Source organism: Balaenoptera acutorostrata, chromosome 4 (assembly GCF_949987535.1).
Source record: "Balaenoptera acutorostrata chromosome 4, mBalAcu1.1, whole genome shotgun sequence".
In the NCBI taxonomy this organism is placed as follows: Eukaryota; Metazoa; Chordata; class Mammalia; order Artiodactyla; family Balaenopteridae; genus Balaenoptera; species Balaenoptera acutorostrata.
The window spans coordinates 105,851,940-105,866,377 of record NC_080067.1 but is presented as its reverse complement, the minus strand read 5'-3'; the positions used below and the strand labels follow the sequence as shown (position 1 = coordinate 105,866,377).

The 14,438-nt window shown below is 38.9% G+C and overlaps 1 protein-coding gene across 1 annotated transcript in view; it reads left to right on the top strand.

The window, feature by feature from the left end:
• EPHA6 (EPH receptor A6) overlaps positions 1-14,438 on the top strand; it is an 868,715-nt gene that overhangs the window by 821,072 nt on the left and 33,205 nt on the right. The window lies entirely within an intron of this gene.

Sequence of the window (14,438 nt, the reverse complement as noted above, 5' to 3'; positions counted from 1 at the left end):
AACCCTAAGAGCCCTGACTTATAAATCTAAGCAAAGAGAGAAACTTTTAGAAGTAGATTTTTTTCCATTTATTTTAAATGTAATATAGTTCTTATTATAATTCCTAAAAATGATGAGTTTTTAGTATTTTTCTGTGACATAATGGGTACAGCAACCTAATCACTCTTTCTCTTATTATTGTCATTCCAATGGATATACTTTTAGAGGGTGGCATGCAAGTCATCCTGGCTTTGACTCCCATGGGTTGATTGAATCACATTATGTTTTTTTTTTTGTTTTTTTTTTGTTTTTTTAATTTTATTTATTTATTTATTTATTTATGGCTGTGTTGGGTCTTCGCTTCTGTGCGAGGGCTCTCCCTAATTGCGGCAAGCGGGGGCCACTCTCCATCACGGTGCGCGGGCCTCTCACCATCACAGCCTCTCCTGCTGCGGAGCACAGGCTCCAGACGCGCAGGCTCAGCAATTGCGGCCCACAGGCCCAGTCGCTCCACGGCACATGGGATCTTCCCAGACCAGGGCTCGAACCCGTGTCCCCTGCATTGGCAGGCAGACTCTCAACCACTGCGCCACCAGGGAAGCCCCACATTATGTTTTTTAACCAGTTAGATCGTAAGCTCCGTCATTTAACACAGTGAACTACTAAAACCTCTAGGACTTTCTCTTCAAACTAAAAAGTCCTAAATGAAGATATCCAAGTTTAATACAGTTAAGCTATCATCCCATTTTATCATCATCAACGTGCGCACCCGCTGTACTAAATGTAAGATGTCTCTTTTTCCTTGAATTATAAAAGTTAATCTTCCCTTTTTAAGAGGTACTTAGGAGAGGGAGGGTGGAATCATTTTAGGGCTCATGAAAGTGAAAGATTGACAGAACTGGCTGAAGTCAGACAGAAAGCAATCAGCCCTGGGGAAGCATTGCCGACAGCCACGCTAGTGCACTACAACGCTGGCATGAAACTTCCTCTAGATTCCAGGAAGAAGCCATTGGGGAAGAGCCTGTCAATAACGTAAAACTGGGCCAAATCGTTCTGGTTGTGGACTGTTAGCAAAAGTCTACCCAAGACTAACTGGAGATGACCAAGCTCATGTTTCAAATGAAAAATATGAGCATAGCCATCCTCAAATGAAAGGAGCTTTCCTGCAAATTAAGATGTCATTTTTTTAAATAGTATTTTGGGTTTAACATCTCACGTATTTTTCTACAAGTAGATTTTTTCTTCCTGAATTATCAGAGCTGTGCTTTAAGTTCAGTTTTGTTTACCAGAAAGATATGACAACAAGTTTAATGCTGTGAAAGATGTTTACTTAGAGCAATAATATGACAAGCAGAACTGAATAGATAGCAACTTGCACATCACATAAAGCTTTCCAACCAACACTGGCTTTAAAATCACCAGTGAACTAAAAAACAAAACAAAACATAAAATTAAAACCAAGGGTATAGATGAAAGCCACCATGTCAAAAATACAATCAAATAAATCATCTTCTTTTGTGCTTAAATGATGGATGAAGCTTATGGTAACCATAACCACTGTATTTGATGCCTTGAATTGCTTCAGAAACTTGACCTTCAGTTTATTTCTCTGTAGTATAACATTGAGCCCATGTGAAGTCTTTTCCCCTGAGCAAATTTGTTGTCAGAAGGGGAAAAACAACTAAAAATTGATCCTATAGAACTTCATAACTGACAACACTGGAAAACAACCTTTCTGAGTGAATTTTCTTTCTTCTACCTAGTATACATATATATGTGAGAAAAAAAAACCAAAAAGTTGGACATTTGCCCTTCTTCCCTTCAGATAAACTGCTTAAACTATGAATTTAATATAGACTAAAGCACACAAAAATCACTACGGATTAAATAGGGAAAAGGTAGAATGTTTTTAAACATGGCATTATTAATTTTAAATATCATAAGAAATCTTCCTAGTCTAATTAGCAGGTCCTTAGAGGATTTTCCCTAATACATAAATTTAAAGTGTGTATAAATGATGCTTCAGGATGGTGCTTGAGAATTTTACAAAATTAGTTTTTTAATATTCTTCCCTCAACTTTGTTTATGTATAATTAATATGGACTCTCCATTTAGATATGTTAAGCAGAGTAAATGTCATCCTATTATTCTCTGGAACATGGCAAATAACTAATCAGAGAAATTGAAATAGATGTCTTTAATGTATAAAAATTTGGTGCTGTATGTGGCTATTATAGGATTATTGAGTAATGCTACTAACTTCCTAGAGATGGCAAGATGTTCCTGTTTCTGCTCTTGCCTCTATCTGTCCCCTATTCCCCATCCACAATGCAGCCGAAGTGATCTAAAAATAACAAAACAAAACTCCTATTTTTATCACTCCGTTGCTTGAAGTCTTTCAATGGCTCTCCATTGCCAAAAGAAAAGGTCCAGATCCTTTAAATGCCTTAGGAATCCTTCATGATCTTTTAAGCCCTTCGTGATCACTGCCTTGCTCACTTCTGTAGCCTCTATCTCTCCCCGCTCCCTCATCTCACACTCTACTCTCCAATTGCACTCAAATTCTCTCAGTACCTATAAATCTGTTATACTCTCTCTTGTGTACCTGCTCTTTTCCCTGCCTGGACCAGTCTTTCCTCCCCCCATCCCTGATCTCCTTTCTTTTATTCATCTAACTCCAATCTTCCATAAGGTCCAAGCCTAGGCATCATTTTTTCTTGAAAGCCTTCCCTGACTCTCCCCTATCATGGCGTCTGTCATATTTCATAACATCCTTTAATATGTGTCACCCACTAGATAAGCACTGTCATGATCTTATGCTATATCTCCAACTCCTTTAATATTAATAGAGTATCTATTATGCTCAGACTCATTTCTAAGCTCTGAAAAAATAGCAAAGAATCAAGTGAAGTCCCTGCCTCAGGGAAATTGTATTCTGAACACACAAAAAATATTTGTTGGCAAGAACAGTAAAAGAAAACAGGACAGTAGAGAACAAAAGAAGAAAAAAAATGAAGTCGAGAAGAGTGTACAGAGTGAAATAAGAAAGAACGAGGATACATTCAAGGTAAAATGGAAAGGGCTCATAAAAGTTCAAGTTGATCTCTTAGAAGACCCCACCCACAACTAGATAGGCTCTCGTTCATTTAAAACTTTGCCTTTGTGATATTATTTGAAGGTGGAAGAGATGGTTCCTTGCTTCATTCTACCTGTAGCAAGTACATCCATATTCTGTCACGTTATGCTATTCAGTGTTCCAGCGATGTCCTCCAGAGCCATCTGCTGTCCACAATGAACAAGGCTTCAGAACCCAAATGATATATTTAAGCCTGAGCAAAACAAGCTGGAAGCTTATTCTAAAAGCATTGATTTTCCAAAATTTATTCACTGGGAAAATCTGCTGTAAAACAGTGAATATGTTATGCAAGTAAAATTAGACCTTTCAACCTGCTTGGTATGACGCATGGTTGCGCACACTTATTGCAGGTGATTCTACCAAAATTAAAAGTAGTTTCATTTTTTTATTAGACATTTAGTGCAAAAGGTCAAAAAAGACGTTTAGGATCCCTGTCATCTCTTATACTTAAAAAAATTTTTTTGACTTATTTACAGCATCTTTTTACTATGTGATGCAGACCTTTAAGCCACAACAAAATTAGGGTGAAAACAAACAAACAAATCAAATTGTGTATAATTTTGCATACAGAAACCATGACAGATGCATCCGAATTGTAAAATCCTGTTTTCTAGGAACACATTTCAGGTTATGGTGACATTATGAAGCCCCATTGCCTACCGTTTTAAATGTCTAACCAAGCCTTCAGAGACATGGCTATTGTTGATGTTTCCAACTTCACGGCCACTGGCTTCCTCCTTGGACTCTAATGGACAGCAATTTTAGGCAACTTGCAATTCCTGGAACACATTATGCTGTTCTACCCCTCTGTGCTTGGAACTGACTGTTCTCTCTGAAAGGAGGCCCTGGCCTCTTTGTGTTACTCATCAAACTCCTACTTTTCTTTTAACTCTGTCGGAAACATTACCTTTATTATGACGCCTTTCTGCTTCTCCCCATAGCCATCCCAAACAGCTGACCCTCGTTTTTGCTGCCAGATGCATCTTGTACAGACTTCTGTTAGAGCCCCTACCCTCTGTGCTGCCATTATTCGTTTATGTCGATGTCTTTCCTACTGTAACATGATCTCCCTGAGGACAGGGAGGACGTCTTTGTGACTCGAGCCCTGGCATGTGAGATGTGTTTTGAAAAAATGTTGGATCATGCCACCTTCAGCACCTCTCTGGGCAATGCCCTTTATCAACTGAAAATTTCGAGTGGGAAATTTCCTTTATTTTCCTTATCATTAACCAAGTTCGTAATGATGACTAAGAAGGAACGAAGAAGGGAAATTTGAATTCCACTTACACAGTATGGTTCCGAGACTGTGCTTTTCATTTTACCTGATTTGCCTAATTCATCCCTTCCAGTCATCCCCTCAGCAAATAATCATTAAATTCCTACTATAATCAAAGCACCATGCTAAATACTATAAAGGAGATTACAAAGAAGAATAAAGGCCCCTCCAAGATTTTTATGACCTTTCTGGGAAGACAGTACATTCACAATTTAAAAAGCCAAAGAGTACATAGAAGGTATGTGTTGGTAAATGCCAAATGAAGCAAGCAGACACTGGGTGTTATAGGCAGGCAGAAGAGAAGTAATCACTTCAGTCATGGACAAAACAGCACCGGAGGAAAAACTGACAAGACAGCATTCCACGCTGGAACAATGGAATGAACAAAGGTTTGTATAAATTGGCTCTACTAAGAACCTGAAGATATAAGAAACCTGTTCTCCATATTTTAATCATTTTATCCCAACTTTAAAACTTATTGGGGGGCTTCCCTGGTGGCGCAGTGGTTGAGAATCTGCCTGCTAATGCAGGGGACACGGGTTCGAGCCCTGGTCTGGGAAGATCCCACATGCCACGGAGCAGCTGGGCCCGTGAGCCACAATTGCTGAGCCTGCGCGTCTGGAGCCTGTGCCCCGCAACGGGAGGGGCCGCGATGGAGAAAGGCCCGCGCACCGCGATGAAGAGCGGTCCCCGCACCGCGATGAAGAGTGGCCCCCGCTTGCCGCAACTGGAGAAAGCCCTCGCACGAACCGAAGACCCAACACAGCCAAAAATAAAAATAAATAAATAAATAAATAAATAAATAATAAAGTTTAAAAAAAAAAAACTTATTGGGAATACTAGCATTTTAATCATTCTCTCAGCCAAAGTCTACCTTTAAGATAGAATTTATTTGCATTAAACCTTGTTTTGGTATTTCCAGTTCCAGGTACTTCCAGATTTTTCTCAAGTTCTTACCCACCTTTGGATGCGAGCCCCTCAGCCTTGTCCTTCCCACCGAGCAAATCTCTCTCAGTCTTTCAGAAGACTGTGCCCTCTCCTCTGTTGAGTGTTCATCGGTTTGAGTAGCTGGTCCCAAACAGACTGCCCCTAAAGATGTCATTATGTCACCTTGCCTCGCCTCCTCAGGTTACGCTCAGAGCTAGCCTTTCTGAAAATGGGTAATTTGAGGTCACGGTTCCTCTCTGAACTGATATAACACAACACTGCACGTGACAGCTACAAGAGGAGACCTGCTTCTCAGACGTGTTCAGTCAGAGCACTGTGGATCTGTCAAGAGTCTGATTTAATGTATAAAGTGCCTGTGGGCATAACAGTGACACAGGGAGCAACTGAGCTCGGCACTAACCCTTTCTGCTACGTTTCCTCAGGCAGAAGCGGAGGTGGTCCCTTCTGTTTTAACTCGCTGGGGTATTACGTGTTTTGACAAATCATAGAGTATTAAACGTCACGTGAACTGCAAAATCACACAGTCCAACCCCTCAGTTTACAGAGAATCTGCAACTTGCCCAAGATCACACGACAAATTACAGAAAAAAGAGAGGTTAGAAGCCAGGGGTTTTGCTTCACAGTCGCTTTCTCACTCCACATTGTACACTTTCGCTCCAAAGCAGGCACCCCTGGGTTTATGAGAATCACCACTGTGTATGCCCCGTAGTCCTAAACACTTTGTCCATCCTTTCTGAATATTTGTTTTCAAACAGGGTTTCCAAATAATACTAGTATAAATACAGACATACCTCATTTTATGCAATCTCTTTTCCTAAAGACAGGATCTGAATTTTTTCCCCAAATAAATAGCATCCAACTGTAGATGGAGATGGATGGTATAAGTATTAATCAGTGCTTTTTATTGTTATTATTCTCACAGGACAACTGATAAGAAAGCAAAGTATTCGCTCTTTAGTGGTATACATCAGTTTGAGGCTATTCAGATAAAAATGCTTTTAAACACTCAAGTGTTATATGCATGAAGAATTATATTATCGTTTTATATATTATATTAGTGTTTAATGTATTAAATGTCTCAATATTAATGGCCCAAAATAATTAATCCTTTATTCCCCTTTATGATTTATGTGGGACATTTTTAGAAAACTATTACTTCTATGCTAATTTCCATAGGTCTTTGCCATAAAAACTATAGAAGAAAACTTTAAGAAAACTTCATTAAAGTACACTGGGGAAGAAGTAGGGGGGTAGCTAGGCTTCTGAAGAACTGGATTAAAATGAAAAGAGAGAGAGAGGAGAGAGGGGTGACATAAGGAAGAGTGGTACTGTCCAGAGAAAAGTAGGAGTAGTATTTTTAACTCTGTTAGTATCAGCTATCCTCTTGGGACCTTACCATGCAGTATATTTGTAAAATCATAATGAATGATAGATTGGTTTTTTTTCAATTGCCTTTCCTGTCAGTGGTTATCTACACTCAGATACAATGACAATTCTCATAATAATGTATATGATTAATTCTCCCACATGATAGTAACATTGTGTCCTACTTCATCTACCTTATAAAATGGAGAAGAAAATCTAATTTAACAGATATCCCCCAGAATAGTGTTATTCACTTAATGATGTAGCAACTATATTCCCATTGAAAGAGGATACTGAGAAATAGAGGGCAGTGAATTATTTTAGGGAGCAATTTAAGAGAAAGCAGGTAAAGGATTCTAATTCTTGAGGCTTTGAACAGCACGATAAGCACCACTGCATTAAAGGAACAAAACAATTAGCATTCACTGAGCTGTTTATACATTTAGACAGTGAATAAAATGGACTGCAGTTTTAGGTAGATGGTGTGAGGCGAGAAAAATGAGAAAGTCTTTCCATAGTTAAGAATTTTTTTTAGAGAGTGGATGGAAAACGAAGCTGACGAGGAGTTAGCTACTCGTGTTTATTTGAAGTCGTTTCTCACCTGTCCTATTCCTTATGAAAAACACAGTGTAAGTAAATTTCAGAAGTAGATAATTGTTTCATCATCAGAACAGGGAGATTGGGTTAAAGTTAGAGTAGGGCCGGGGGAACCGCAATGCCTGCAGGAGCCAGGAGGACACTGGAAATAGGTCAAGTGTGTCTGATGAAAGACTTGGTGAAATAGTAGAGTGGCGTGGTGGTGCTCTGGAGAGCCCGTGGCCTGTTGAAAGGCATTTAGGTTCACTTGAAAAAAAAACTTAGCCATGAAAAACCTAACTGCAGGCCTATTTCAGCCAAGGTCAAACAGTTTGTGAGTTCTGGATTCATAAAATCCAAGACCCTGAGACCTCAGTGAATACCCACACAGGAACAAGAAACAACTGTTCAGAAGTCTTTGTTTTACATAAAAATGCTAAAATGGTGTATTTCATATGTTTGTGGCCTAAAACAATGCTAGTTACCATAGATTTGTACAGTACTGGTTATCCTATAAAAATTGGTTATTATTAACCAATGACTTACATTTTAAAAACACTATGCGTAAAAGAGTCTTTTGCTTATAGCAAAAGTATCTCAGTCTAACACCTATGAATCCCATGATACTGATGCAAAGTCTTGTGTGTATCTACATGTGCATTTTTGAGGGAAAAGGTTTGTACCTTTTTGTACCTACAAAGAGAAGAGAAACACCCAGGAAAAGGAAAGAAATCCAGAGAGAATCATTATCAGGCAGGTCCATCTGTAGGCAGAAATCTGGGTGCCGTAGATAATGTTCAGCCATAGATAATGTTCTTTGATGACAGAATTCTACCTATGAAAGAATAAGAGGAATGAGATATGTCTTCAGTCTTGGAAGGTCACTGGTGGGGCAATAGCAGGAACGTAGACATGGGACCAAACTCACTGGACCAAGATACACAGATTTCCTCAAACTGCACAAGACAAGGTCTAAATGATAGGAACCGAGTCAGAACCTGTCCCTCAGCAGAATTGGTGCCTCTGGTTTGAGAAGATCATCCCTGAGCCTGGACACTGTAGGGGGTGGCTCAGTGACTCAAGATGAGTGAACTGGGATGCTGGTCTGGGCTGGAAGCTGAGCAGGTCCAAAAATAAGACAAATTTAAATACATGAATTAAGGAGACAAATAATATTTGCTGAGTGCCTACCGTGTTTTGACAGCTAAGAGATGCTTCATTTGTACTGTCTCATTTAATTCCCTTAATAAATTATACCTAGAAGCCAAAATATGAGAAGCTTTCTTCTTTACAAAAGAATTCATTGCATCATGGTCCTCAGTATTTCTTCAAGGAAGGACAGATATTATCCCCATATTTCAGAAGAGCATAAAACTTCACAACGTACCAAAGTTGCCCTAGATCAGCAAATTTCAGTGAAGGAGGAGAGTACATGCCCCTCTGAGAGGGGGTGGGGATGTCATTTTAAAAGATTTGCACAAGATAATATTTGTGCATTATAATTTGTTGATTTGGGAATACAAACTACAAAGAGATGCTCAGAGACGGGTTTATTTCTCAAGATCAGTAATTCTCAAGAGAAAGAAGAATATGCCCTTAATGAGAGTTGTTTGTATAACTACTCTGTTGTGAGATCTTTCTGTGATTTGCTACGACTTCCCAGGACACTGTAACAAATTGAGGCAGAACACCCCAAAATGCTGATTCCCCCTTTAGCGCTCCCAGGCCACTCTGCCATAGATAATCACACTGACAAGAAAGTATAATGTAAAGTGATCTTTCAGGAAACACATTAATGCCCCTTTCACTAAGTTGCCTCATAATGAGTTTTCCAAATAACTAATGGTTACTCATTAACAGTATTTTAACCTATTAAGAGTTTTTTAAAAAAGGGAAAAAGGCAATATATTGGTTCCATCCCATACCTTCCTAAAATGTATTATTCATGCTGTTGCCTTCTTAAATAAAAGTGGTTATTTTAACTCTTCCTTACCACTCAAGATGGTCACTGTGACCATTGACCTGGGATATATAAGAGTGTCCTTGTCTCCTTTGCTATCTGTCATCAGGCTATCTGTTCACACAGTTTAGGTACCAACTCATATGGCCTATCTCCTTATAATATAATCTGAGCTGAGACACTGTAGGCAGATATTAAAACTCATTATAGTTTACTATTTTATGATCATTGAATCAAGTCCCCTCATTCTGCATATCTAAAATAAAAGACTCAGAGTTAAGACTTGCCCATGGTCACACAATGGATTATGGTAGAGCTGCATCTCACTTAGAATTTAAAGCTCATAAGGAAAAACATTATTTAGTCAAAATTGCCATTAGAAATTCCTTAAACTAATCTTTAAGCATGGTATATATGTTTTCTGTACTATAATTTTTATACTCATTGGAGTTTGGGTACTACAGCAATAGATGGAGGAAATAAAAGGAAAGTCTGCTGGCAAATTGGTGTCTATTCAAATCATTTGCCTTTAAGATAACCATCAAATCCATTGAATGAGAAATGAGATTTTTACTGTGTTCTTCTTTCTCAATGGAATTTTTCCATTTGGTTTTAGTATTAAGCCTCTGTAACCTTACTATATTTCAACTGATTGTTCCCTCTGCTGAAGATTAGAGGATTAAGTTCTAAAACTCAGATGTGAGTTAAACACAACTATAATACAACTCCATGAGGGGTAGAGAGTTTACAGGCACACAGGGCTCCTGGTTCCCCCTTTAGCACTTTTTCTGCTACAGTCTTCCTACCTAGTTATTAGAAATCAAGCTCTGGATATGACTTGAAAAACAGAAAAAAGGTTTGCTAACAAACTTCTCAGTAGTGATATCCAGTTTGCCTACTTCCTGTTTCTCCTTTGTTCCCTAAGTGATTAAGCTTGCTGCATAAGGTGGGTATTAGTAACTGAGAAGACTTTTGAGTTACATTCAGCCATTTTGATTAGTATCTTTGGTAACTTCTTTTTTCTCACAAACATATGGCAAAGCAACATGTAATGTTCCAATGATTGTGATTTCAAATTTAAAGTACTATTTGGTCATTCCTGAAACCTGAAACAAACATCTGGTGGTTAATAATGCTTTGAGAAAAAAAAAAAAAAGTACCTTAGTGCATTACCTCTGTCTATGATTCAAGATCATGGGCAAAAATAAGTAGATGAGATAAAGCCACAGGAGTTTGTTGGTCCATTCAATTAAAAAAAAAATTTTTTTTTTTAAAGAACTAAACTCTAAAGTAGGAGTTTCCTCTAAAGTAGGAAAGACAGAACAGACCATACAGTAATCTTAAGTACATCTTCCTTTCTGTCTCATCTTGCACTTAGATATAAACTATATCTAGTATAGATCCTCCCATTAGAAAAAAAGATTTGAATGCTTTCTTATCTCCATCCCATATATGCTCAGAATTATTGCAGTTTGTGCATACTGTCAGGTTCATGTTACCATGCATTTTTGTTAATGAGAATAGTATCTCCTACATTAAGACTTCTGTGCCAATTTTTCATATTTAATATTTTAAGATTTATTCTAACTCACACTTTCCATTACAATATGACACTTGGGGAAAAAATCTGAAATAAAGATGTACTGTCCTTTTTGCATTGTTGCTCATCTTAGGGAAAAAATTTTGGTTTTTTTAATGGGGGTAGTGTATTAGTCTGTTAGGGATGTCATAACAAAATACCATAGACTGGGTGGCTCAAATAATAAAAATTTATTTTTCACAGTTATGGAGGCTGGACATCCAAATTCAGGGTATCGGCAGTTTGGGCTTCTCCTGAGACCTCTCTGTTTGGCTTGCAGGTGGTCACCTTCTTGCTGTGTCCTCACACGGCCTTTTCCCTGTGCCTGCACACCTCTGGTGTCTCTTCACCTTCTAAGAAGGACACCAGTCATATTGAATTAGGGCCCACCCTCGTGACCTCATTTAATTTTATTACCTCTTCAAAGGCCCTAGCTCCAGAGTACAGTCACATGGAAGGTTAGTGCTTCAACATATGAATTCTGGGGGGAACACAATTCAGTCCATAACATGTAGCAATGCTTATTAATCAAACATTCTATAATATCTTCCCCTTGAGGAAAAAAGTAAAATCTTAGGAAGGAAAGTGATAAAGTTATCATTTATATGTGATACCAAGTTATAGGAAATATAAATGTATATGTGACTCATTTATATGAGATGTCATTTATAAGCGAATGCACATAAAATAACCCTTAACTCCGTTGTTTAGCCTGTCTCGATAGAACTCACAAAGATTTATTTAGCAAAGGAACAGCCCAGCAGACTAGCAAGTCACACTTCCACGTACTATTTGCCAGAAGAGACCAAGAAATATCCAGATTCAGAAATGCTCGATGAGACTGCTCCTCTTGCATCTGCTCTGAGGTCAAATCTACAGATTTGGTATTCATTCTCTGGAAGTGTGGCTTCCATATTTGAAAGAAGCCTGAGCCTGACTTAAGTGGCTTACAATAGCCAGGACATGGAAGCAACCTAAGTGTCCATCAACAGATGAATGGATAAAGGAGATGTGGCACATATATACAATGGAATATTACTCAGCCATAAAAAGAAATGAAATGGAGTTATTTGTGGTGAGGTGGATGGACCTAGAGTCTGTCATACAGAGTGAAGTAAGTCACAAAGGGAAAAACAAATACAGTATGCTAACACATATATATGGAATCTAAGAAAAAAAAAAAAAGGTCATGAAGAACCTAGGGGTAAGACGGGAATAAAGACACAGACCTACTAGAGAATGGACTTGAGGATGTGGGGAGGGGGAGGGGTGAGATGTGACAGGGTGAGAGAGCGGCATGGACATATATACACTACCAAATGTAAAATAGATAGCTAGTGGGAAGCAGCCGCATAGCACAGGGAGATCAGCTCGGTGCTTTGTGACCACCTAGAGGGGTGGGATAGGGAGGGTGGGAGGCAGGGAGACGCAAGAGGGAAGAGATATGAAAACATATGTATATGTATAACTGATTCACTTTGTTATAAAGCAGAAACTAACACACCATTGTAAAGCAATTATACTCCAATAAAGACGTTAAAAAAAAAAAGCAGGGCTTCCCTGGTGGCGCAGTGGTTGAGAATCTGCCTGCCAATGCAGGGGACACGGGTTCGAGCCCTGGTCTGGGAAGATCCCACGTGCCGCGGAGCAACTAGGCCCGTGAGCCACAACTACTGAGCCTGCGCGTCTGGAGCCTGTGCTCCGCAACAAGAGAGGCCGCGATAGTGAGAAGCCCGCGCACCGCGATGAAGAGTGGCCCCCGCTCGCCGCAACTAGAGAAAGCCCTCGCACAGAAACGAAGACCCAACACAGCCAAAAATAAATATTAATTAATTAATTAATTAATTAATTTTTTTAAAAAAGCAGAGCCACAAGCCTGAGGAGCTTCAGCCACAACACACACTAAAGCAAAGGCCGCTGCAGTGCGAGTGCACGAATACAAGTCGGAATAGCCTTGTCCCTCCTGCGGCATAGACCACCTAGTTTTTTCAGAACACTGTGTTCTCTTGGATCATTTACAATGTTCCCATTTCTGAATTATTTTAATGTCCTGGGTTAAGGGTTGCCAAATGTAGTAAATAAAAATATAGGATGCCCAGTTAAATTTGAATTACAGGTAAACAATGAATATCTTTTTTAGTATGAATATGTCTCATGCAATATTTGGGACGTACTTATACCAAAAAATAATTCCTGTATGGGACATACTAATACAAAAAAAAAATGTATTTGTTATTTATCTGAAATTCAAATTTAACTGTGGGTCCTATATTTTATCTGGCAACTCTACTTGGGGTTTAAGAATGAATCCTCCCCTTCCCGGACTCACCACCCTCTTAAACTTCCATCACCAACTTTGCAAATTTAACTTCCTGCACTTAATTTGGTGCTGCCCCAAAAGGTGAAAACCCCAGGTTTCTGGTTCCCTTCTGTTATACTACTGTGATATACGGTTATAGATACTCTGTGTTAAAACATGAAAGTTAGTTTGGCCCAACTTTTCCCCCATGCTGAAATATTTGCATCTTTATATCAATGTTCCACAATACTACTATGATAACATTAGTTGACACTATGTGCTTAACAGTGTGGGGAAGAGTCTCTAAATCTCTAAACCTTGGGCTCAGTCTGCTCACCTGTGAATGGAGGGGACTGAATTCAAGGTATTTTCCCCCAAGGTTCCTTTTAAGAATTCCTTGCCACAAGTCTTTAAAGTGAGGTTCTGCTAATGTTCTCATTTGCCTTGTGAAACCTAATTATTCCTATTTCGGGTGAATCTCTTTTCCCTTCAAGTAAGTGGTGTTTAGATTACTAAATAAGTAGTGGTTTCGGTTACTCGATTAACGGCTTCCTCTTTAAAGATGTTCGCCCTGAATTCCTCAAGGGCCAGACAATGCACCCTTTATTTCCCTCCACCCCACTCACCCTAACACCAGACTTTGAGCACAGCGGGTGATCAGATGATGTGGTCCTGAAGGTGCTGATAATGATGAAACAATTCCATCGTGGTGGGTTTTCGGACTGTCGAAAATCATTTGCTGGGGACAGAAGCCCTCTCCGCGGGGTAGGAGATCGCCGTCTGGGAGCCGCTCGTTGTCCTCTTCCGCCATCTAGTGACGCCAGGGTTGCTCTCCTTCGCTCAACTTGCTGTTCAGAGCTGCAGGTTTCAAAAATTGTAAATCAAATGCGTGAAGAGTTTTATTCTTGTCATTACAGTAAGAAGGGACTTATAGAGTGTTTTGAGAGATAAAATGTAATGTGTTGATAAAAAAATAAGTATAACGCAATAGCCGACTTTAGTACCTGAACAGTATAGACTAAATTCATGCAATTTAGTCTCTTTAATATGTTCAAATGTTAACTTGACCATAGAACAAAAATATAGACTACAGAGTTCTAAGGAAGATCTCTTTTTCAGGGGCTTTTGTATAATGTTCAAGGATTTTTAAATTTCAAAGAAACGTAATCGTAGCAGATGAAAAAGAGCGAAAGGGAAAGGAAATAAAGTTCTGATAAATGTTAAATTGTTTAGAGAAAAGTCTCAGTTCTGTATTTAACCATTTGATTTCAATTAAGTTAGAACTTATTATCATTATTATTTATACATGCAATACAATGT